The 7,602-nt window shown below is 36.0% G+C and overlaps 1 protein-coding gene across 1 annotated transcript in view; it reads left to right on the top strand.

Moving 5' to 3' along the window:
- Window positions 1–7,602, top strand: part of LOC114687328 (cytochrome P450 3A13-like) — a 190,302-nt gene that overhangs the window by 176,579 nt on the left and 6,121 nt on the right. The window lies entirely within an intron of this gene.

The following is a 7,602-nucleotide window of genomic DNA, read 5'->3' as shown; positions in this document are numbered from 1 at the left end:
CTTTTTTCTAGAATTAGTTAGTACTCTATATGACCATTCATATCTTAACAAAGTTTAAAATGTATATATATATATATATATATATATATATATATATATATATATAAATCTTGTAAATTTTGATATAAAATTCATACTTTAAGAAAAATTTAAAGAATCAGAATAGAATCAAAAAGTTGAGATTAGTAATAGAATTGTCCCTTAATCAATTTGGCTTTTGTCCTGTCCAATAGCAGAAGATGGCTCTTTTCTTCTGGCATGACACAGGGGGTTTACATTTTCCTTTTCACAACATGCTTGAGTTTAAAGAAGGAGAGAGCCATTCTCCAACTCCAAAGTCAGCTTTAAATTTTAATTGAACTGGGACTATTAGAAGACCAATAGTGTTAAATCTTTAGAGAAAAGCAGAAACAAACATTTAGGAAGACATAAAATTTTTTACATAATATATACCCATACACCATTTTACTCTGTTTCCTGGGATAGATGATTTATCCCTTTTCTTCAGTTGTCTCTTTTGTCCTGTGTTCTTCAGATTCCTTAGCCTTCATTCTCCTAAAAGACAAAAACAAAAACCTTTCCCCAAGACTAATTTTGGGGATGTTTCTTTTTGGCAAGTTATTATCTGATTAAATGAAAAGGCATGTGTTAGGGTATAAGTTAGTTTAAATTGGATGTTCATGCTGGTTGATGAACTATCACCTCCTCTAATTAAGAGGTCTCTCTTGTTCAAATCGAACCTTTATCAATTTTGATGGTACCCACGGCTTATCTTCTCCTGTAGAAACAAAAGCAAAACCTCGTCCCCAACGTAACATATATCCCGGTTTCCATTCTGAGGTCAGCACATCCTTAAAGTATATAGGCTGATTTAATTCTGTAGTTTTTTCTATTATCCAGTGTCTCTCTGCAGCTGTTGTTCCTTTCTCATTGGCATTGAGAAAATTCAGAGTTAATAGAGCATTATGCAGTCTATTTCTGGGGATTTTGTTACCCCTTTCTGTTTATTTAGCATATCCTTTAGAGTTCTGTTTAATCTTTCTATAACTGCTTGACCTGTAGGATTATGTGGTATGCCTGTAATATGCTTTATATTTTAATAAGCAAAAAACTGTTTCATTTTAACAGAGACATATGCTGGAGCATTGTCAGTTTTAATTTGTCCAGGTATACCCATGATGGCCATAACTTCTAGCAAATGAGTGATTATAGAATCAGCTTTTTCAGAACTCAAAGCATTTCCCATTGAAATCCTGAATAAGTATCGATGGTATAGTGTACATATTTCAATTTTCCAAATTCTGCAAAGTGAAACACATCCATCTGCCAGATTTCATTCCTCTGAGTACCCTTTGGGTTACATCCTGCTGGTAATGGCGTTTGATTGTAGAAGGAACAAGTAGGACATTTCTTTACTATTTCTTTGGCTTGTTGCCAGGTTATGGAAATATCCTTTTATAAATGTTTACTATTGACATGAGGTTTCTTATGAAATTCTGAGGCCTCCAGCACATTTCCTATCAATAATTTATGTCATCGTTGCCTTGTGCTAGAGGGCCTGGCAGAACAGTATGGGATTGGATGTGAGTTATATATAAAAGATGATTCCTTTTCCTGATTGTATCTTGTAATTGCATAAATAGTGAAGTTAATTCTGAAGCATCAGGGATAAATTCTGCAGTCTCAATATGTATTACTACTCTTTCAACATACTGAGAGTCAGTTACTATGTTTAGAGGTTCTGAAAATCCATTAATACCAACAGAATATCATACAATTCTGATTTTTGAACTGAATTATATGGACTTTGAACCACTTTACTTAAATGTTCTGATTTGTAACCTGCCTTTCCTTGTTTGTTGGCATCTGTATAAAATGTATGAACTCCAGATATGGGTTTTTCCCATACAATTCGAGGCAAGATCCAATCAGCTCTCTTTATAAGATCAATTCTATTGCTTTTGGGATATTTGCTGTTAATTTCTCCCAAAAAAATTACTGCAAGCCTTTTGCCAAGGTTCACTTTCTGTACATAATTTTTCAATGTCCTCCTTAGTTAAAGGTATGACAATTTCTGCTGGGTCCATTCCTGCTAATTGAAGAAGTCTCAGTTTTCCTTTCCAAATCAAGTCAGATTTTTTTCCACATAAGTTTTTAATTTTTTATTTGGTTTATTTGGTAAAAATATCCATTCCAATATAATATCTTCCCTCTGCATTAATATTCCTGTAGGAGAATGCCTAGAAGGTAAAATAAACAAAATGCATTCCAGCTTTGAATCAATATGATCCATGTGCCCTTCATGTACTTTCTTTTCTACCAAGGCCAATTCTTTCTCACCTTCAGGTGATATTCTCTTGGACTATTTAAGTCCTTGTCACCTTCTAAGGTTTTGAACAAATTATTCAGTTCATTTTTTACCCCAACAATAGTTCTTAAATGAGAAATGTCTCCAAATAATCTTTGAAAGTCATTAAGAGTCTGTAGTCAATCTCTCCTAATTTGAACCTTTTGGGGTCTAATTTTTGTAGCTCTATTTTATATCCTAAATAATTAATAGAATCTCCTATTTGTATCCTTTCAGGAGCAATTTGTATTCCCCAACAAGGCAAAATTTTCTTTACTTCTGCAAACATTCTTTCTAAAGTATCTGCATTTGAGTCAGCTAGTAAAATATCATCCATATAATGATAAATTATAGATTTAGGAAATTTTTTACGTATCACTTCCAATTGCTGTTGTACAAAAATTGGCACAGAGTTGGGCTATTCAACATTCCCTGTGGAAGGATCCTCCATTGAAATCTTTTAACTGGTTGAGAATTATTATAAGTAGGTGCTGTGAAAGCAAATCTTTCTCTGTCTTTTTCTTGTAAGGGTATTGAAAAGAAACAGTCTTTTAAATCAATAACTATGAGAGGCCACCTTTTTGGTAACAGAGTAGGCAAAGGCATCCCAGATTGTGGAGAGCCTATTGGCTGAATTACTTTGTTAATTGCTCTAAGGTCTGTTACCATTCCACATTTACCATATTTCTTTTTAATAACAAATACAGGAGAATTCCAAGGGCTGGTTGATTCTTCAATATGCTGAGCATTTAACTGTTCTTCTACCAGCTCTTCTAAAGCCTGGAGTTTCTCTGTTGTTGTTGCTGAACCCATACAGGCTTGTCTGTTAACCATTTTAAAAGTAGAGCTATTGGTGTCTTTGGAAGATCATCAGTTGTTGTGCCCTGTTCTTGTATAATATGGATGGCTGGTGACCACTCATTATAATAATATCTTCTAATATTTCTCTCATAAACATGTGCTAGTTTATGATTAGTTTCTGAGATTGGAGGGATGTTAATCTGAGTATTCCATTGTTGCAACAAGTCTCGACCCCATAGGTTCATAGCTGTGTTAGCCACAAATGGTTTTAATTTTCCTCTCTGTCCTTTTGGACCTATACATTAGAGCCATCTTGCACTCTGTTTCACCTGAGATAATGTCCCAATTCCTAACATTTAAATGTTTACCTCCTGAAGAGGCCAAGTTGGATGCCAAAATTCTGGTGCAATTATGGCAACATCCACACCTGTGTCTACCAGACAAGACAACAAAACACCATTTATTTTTATTGTTAATTTTGGTCTTTGTTCATTAATAGAAGTTTGCTAAAAAATTTTCTCTATGTTTTCTTCTGAATTTTCTATTCTCTCTGTTTCATCATCCTGACCAGCATGATTTATTCCAATAGGCATTTGGTTATTTAATTGCTCTGAGTAGGGGTTTCCTCTATGACTGAAGGAAAGGTCTGAACTGGATTTGCTGTGGGGGCCTGCCTGAGGCCCCTCTGGCAGTTTCCTGAAAACCAAGGTAAAGGATTACCTTGCCTGTCCCTTGTTGATCTACATTTGTTGGTCCAGTGTTTTCCCTTACCACACCTTCTGCATACTCCAGAAGGAAGGGGCATTCTGTTGCCATTGTTCCTTGAAGAAACATTGTTTCTAGGAATGACCTGTTTACAGTCCCTTTTCAAATGTCCTTGCTTTCCACATCCAAAACATCTAACATTCCTCAAACCCTTTGAAATTGCTTCTCCTAACCACATATCCTCATTCTCATCAGCCTCAACATTAACTGTGTCTCTAATCCAATCTTCCAAAGGTGCAGATCTTGCTTTAACGGCCTGATTATTCTTTTGCATGCTGTATTTGCATTCTCAAAGGTCAAAGATTCAATTATTATCTTACTAGCTTCTGAATCTGGGACCATTCGCTTTACTGCTGAAGCCAGTCTTTGTAAAAAAAAAAAAAAAAAAAAAAAAAAAATCTGTGAAAGATTCTTTTGGGCCTTGTATAACCTTTGTAAATGACTCAGTTTTTTTTTCCTGGTTCCTCAACTCTGTCCCATGCATTCAAGGCTGCCATTCAACATAGAATTAGGGCTTGGACATCATATAAACATTGTGTTTGTACTGAAGCATATTGGCCTTCTCCAATAAGCTGATCCTGGCAAACTTGTATTCCTTTAACTCTCCATTGTTTTTCTATGTTTTTAGCCTCATCCTTGAACCAAGTTAACCACTGAAGCCTTTGGCTGGGTTCCAGAACAGCTTGTGCCAGCTCCCACCAGTCCTGTGGTACAATCCTATTATATGTTGACCAAGAGTTTAACATTTGCTTTACATATGGGGAATGCATGCCATAAGATACTATTGCCTCCTTAAACCTTCGTAAATTCAACATTTCAATTGGAGCCCAAATATTTTGTGTAGTCATTTGATTAGGCAACTCTTGTACGGTTACAGGATAAATTAAGGGTGACTTATGAAAACAGGCTTTCTTTCTGTAACCTTATGATCCCATCTTGAAACAACTTCACTGTTAATTTCTTCTGTCTGAATTTTTACAGGTTTAACAAGTTTTTCTAAAGCTGTCATCCTGGCACTTAAATTGACTATCTTTTTAAATAGTAAAATGAGGATAAGCATAGTAATAAACTGCATAATTTGATCAATATTAATCTTCTCATATAGTTGTTCCATTGTCAGACTGCCTAAAATTTCAAACAAAGCCCAATTTTCTTCTAATGAATACATAAAACCCATTTGTTTTTAAATGTGGAAAAAATTCTCTTTTAAATAGTTTCTTTTAAAATATCTGATATGTTGTGACTTACCAAGTCTGCGTAGAACAGTAGAAATCTGAGGGAATTTCAAAACAGCCACCTAGTGTCGGAGGTGTGAGTTGAGAGAGAGAGAGAGAGAGAGAGAGAGAGAGAGAGAGAGAGAAACACGCAAGAAAGCGTAGCCGACTAAAGCTTAAATCCAGCCACGTGTTCCCTCTTGATCCGAGTCAAGCCTTGGCTCTGGCTTCCTTTAGCTCTGACCATGTGCGTTGGCTTTACAGGCAGGGGCTCTGTTCAGCAGGGCAGGCCTGAGTTGTTTATAGCACCAGCTTTAAGCAAGTAGCTCACGGTTACTCTGGCCTGAGTCCAAGCAGACCTGGGACCGGCCTAGGGAGCTGGCTGCCCTTGCAGGAAACCAGACCTGCCGCCAAGCCAAGCGGTTTTTAATGGATTCTTGTCACATTGGGCGCCAAATGTAGATGTAACCAACCGTCTTATTAAATAAGAAACACAGAACCAACGTAAAAAAGAAAGCCAAGAGGTCAGAGCTCAGAGCTAAAACCTTACCCTTCCTCCTGCGGTGGTCCTACCTCTCCAAAAGAGACCTACTTCCTGTGTGTTTATCTTTATATAGTCTTTCTGTTCTGCCTTCTCATTGGTTGTAAACCCAAACACATGACTGCCTCGTCACTGCCTGTGTGTACAGCCCTCCAGGTCTTCTATGGTATTGAGATTAAAGGCGTGTGTCTCCAATGCTGGCTGTATCCTTGACCACACAGAGATCTACCTAGCTCTTCTACCAAGTGCTGGGATTAAAGGCGTGCACCATGAATGCCCAGCTCTGCTATGGCTTGCTATTAGCTCTGACCTCCAAGAAACTTTATTTATTAACATACAATTAAAATCACATTTCAGTACAAATAAAATACCACTATATATATATATATATATATATATATATATATATATATATATATATATATATATATAGGTTCTTTATATATTTTTAGAGATCAGCCCTCTATCAGATGTGGGGTTGATTAAGATCTTTTCCCATTCTGTGTGCTGCATTTTTGTCTTATTGACAGTGTCCTTTGCATTGCAGAAGCTTCTCAGTTTCAAGAGGTCCCATTTATTAATTGTTGCTCTCAGTGTCTATTGCTACTGGTATTATATTTAGGAAGAGACTGTGCCAATGCATTCAAGGTTATTTCCCATTTTCTCTTCTATGAGATTCAGTATAACTGGATTTACGTTGAGGTCTTTGATCCATTTGGACTTGAGTTTTGTGCATGGAGGTAGATATGGATATATTTGTATTCTTCTACATATAAATATCCAGTTATGCCAGCACCATTTGTTGAATATGCTTTCTTTTTTCCATTGTACAGTTTTGGCTTCTTTGTCAAAAATCAGGTGTTCCTAGGTGTGTGAATTAATGTCAATGTCTTCAGTTCGATTCCATTGATCAATGTGTCTGTTTTTATGCCAATACCAAGCTCTTTTTATTTTATAGCTCTATAGTAGAACTTCCTCTATTGTATAAGATTGTTTTGGCTATCCTTGGTTTTTTTTTTCCCATATGAAGTTGAGTATTGCTCTTTCAGCAACTGCTTTGGGATTTTGATGGGGATTGCATTGAATCTGTAGGTTGCTTTTGGTAAGACTGCCATTTTCACTGTGATGATCCTGCCTGTCCATGAACATGGGAGATCTTTCAATCTTCTGATGTGTTCTTCATTTTCTTTCTTCAAATATTTAAAGTTTTTGTCATTCAGGCCTTTCACTTGTTTGGTTAGAATTACCCCAGATATTTTATGTTATTTTGTAAAAAGTGATGTTTCTCTAATTTCTTTCTCAGCCCATTTATCATTTTTATGTAGGAGGGCTACTGAGTTTTTTTTGAGTTAATCTTGTATCCTGCCACATTACTGAAGGAGTTTACCAGCTGTAGGAGTTCCTTGGTAGAATTTTCAGGGTCACTTATGTAGATTATCATATTGCCTGCAAATAGTGAAAGTTTGACTTCTTCCTTTCCAATTTGTATCCACTTGACCTCATTTGGTTGTCTTATTGCTCTAGCTAGAACTTTGAGCACTTTATTGAATATATATGAAGAGAGTGGACAGCCTTGTCTTATTCCTGATTTTACTGGAATCAACTTCAGTTTCTCACCATTGAGTTTGATGTTGGCTGTTGGCTTGCTGTAAATTGCCTTTATTATGTTTAGGTATGTTCCTTGTATTCCTGACCTCTCCAAGACTTTTATCATGAAGGGGTGTTGGATTTTGTCAAAGACTTTTTCAGCATCTAATGAGATAATCATGTGTTTATTTTCTTCCAGTTTGTTTATATGGAGGATTATATTTGACAGATTTCCATATGTTGAACCATCCTTGCATCCCTGGGATTAAGCCGACCTGATCATGGTGGATGATTTTTTTGATATGTTCTTGGATTCAGTTGGCTAGTATTTTTTGAAATTTTTTGCA

Source organism: Peromyscus leucopus, chromosome 23 (assembly GCF_004664715.2).
Source record: "Peromyscus leucopus breed LL Stock chromosome 23, UCI_PerLeu_2.1, whole genome shotgun sequence".
Classification (NCBI taxonomy): Eukaryota; Metazoa; Chordata; class Mammalia; order Rodentia; family Cricetidae; genus Peromyscus; species Peromyscus leucopus.
The sequence above is the reverse complement of the archived record's forward strand: the minus strand, read 5'-3'. Positions and strand labels throughout refer to the sequence as shown.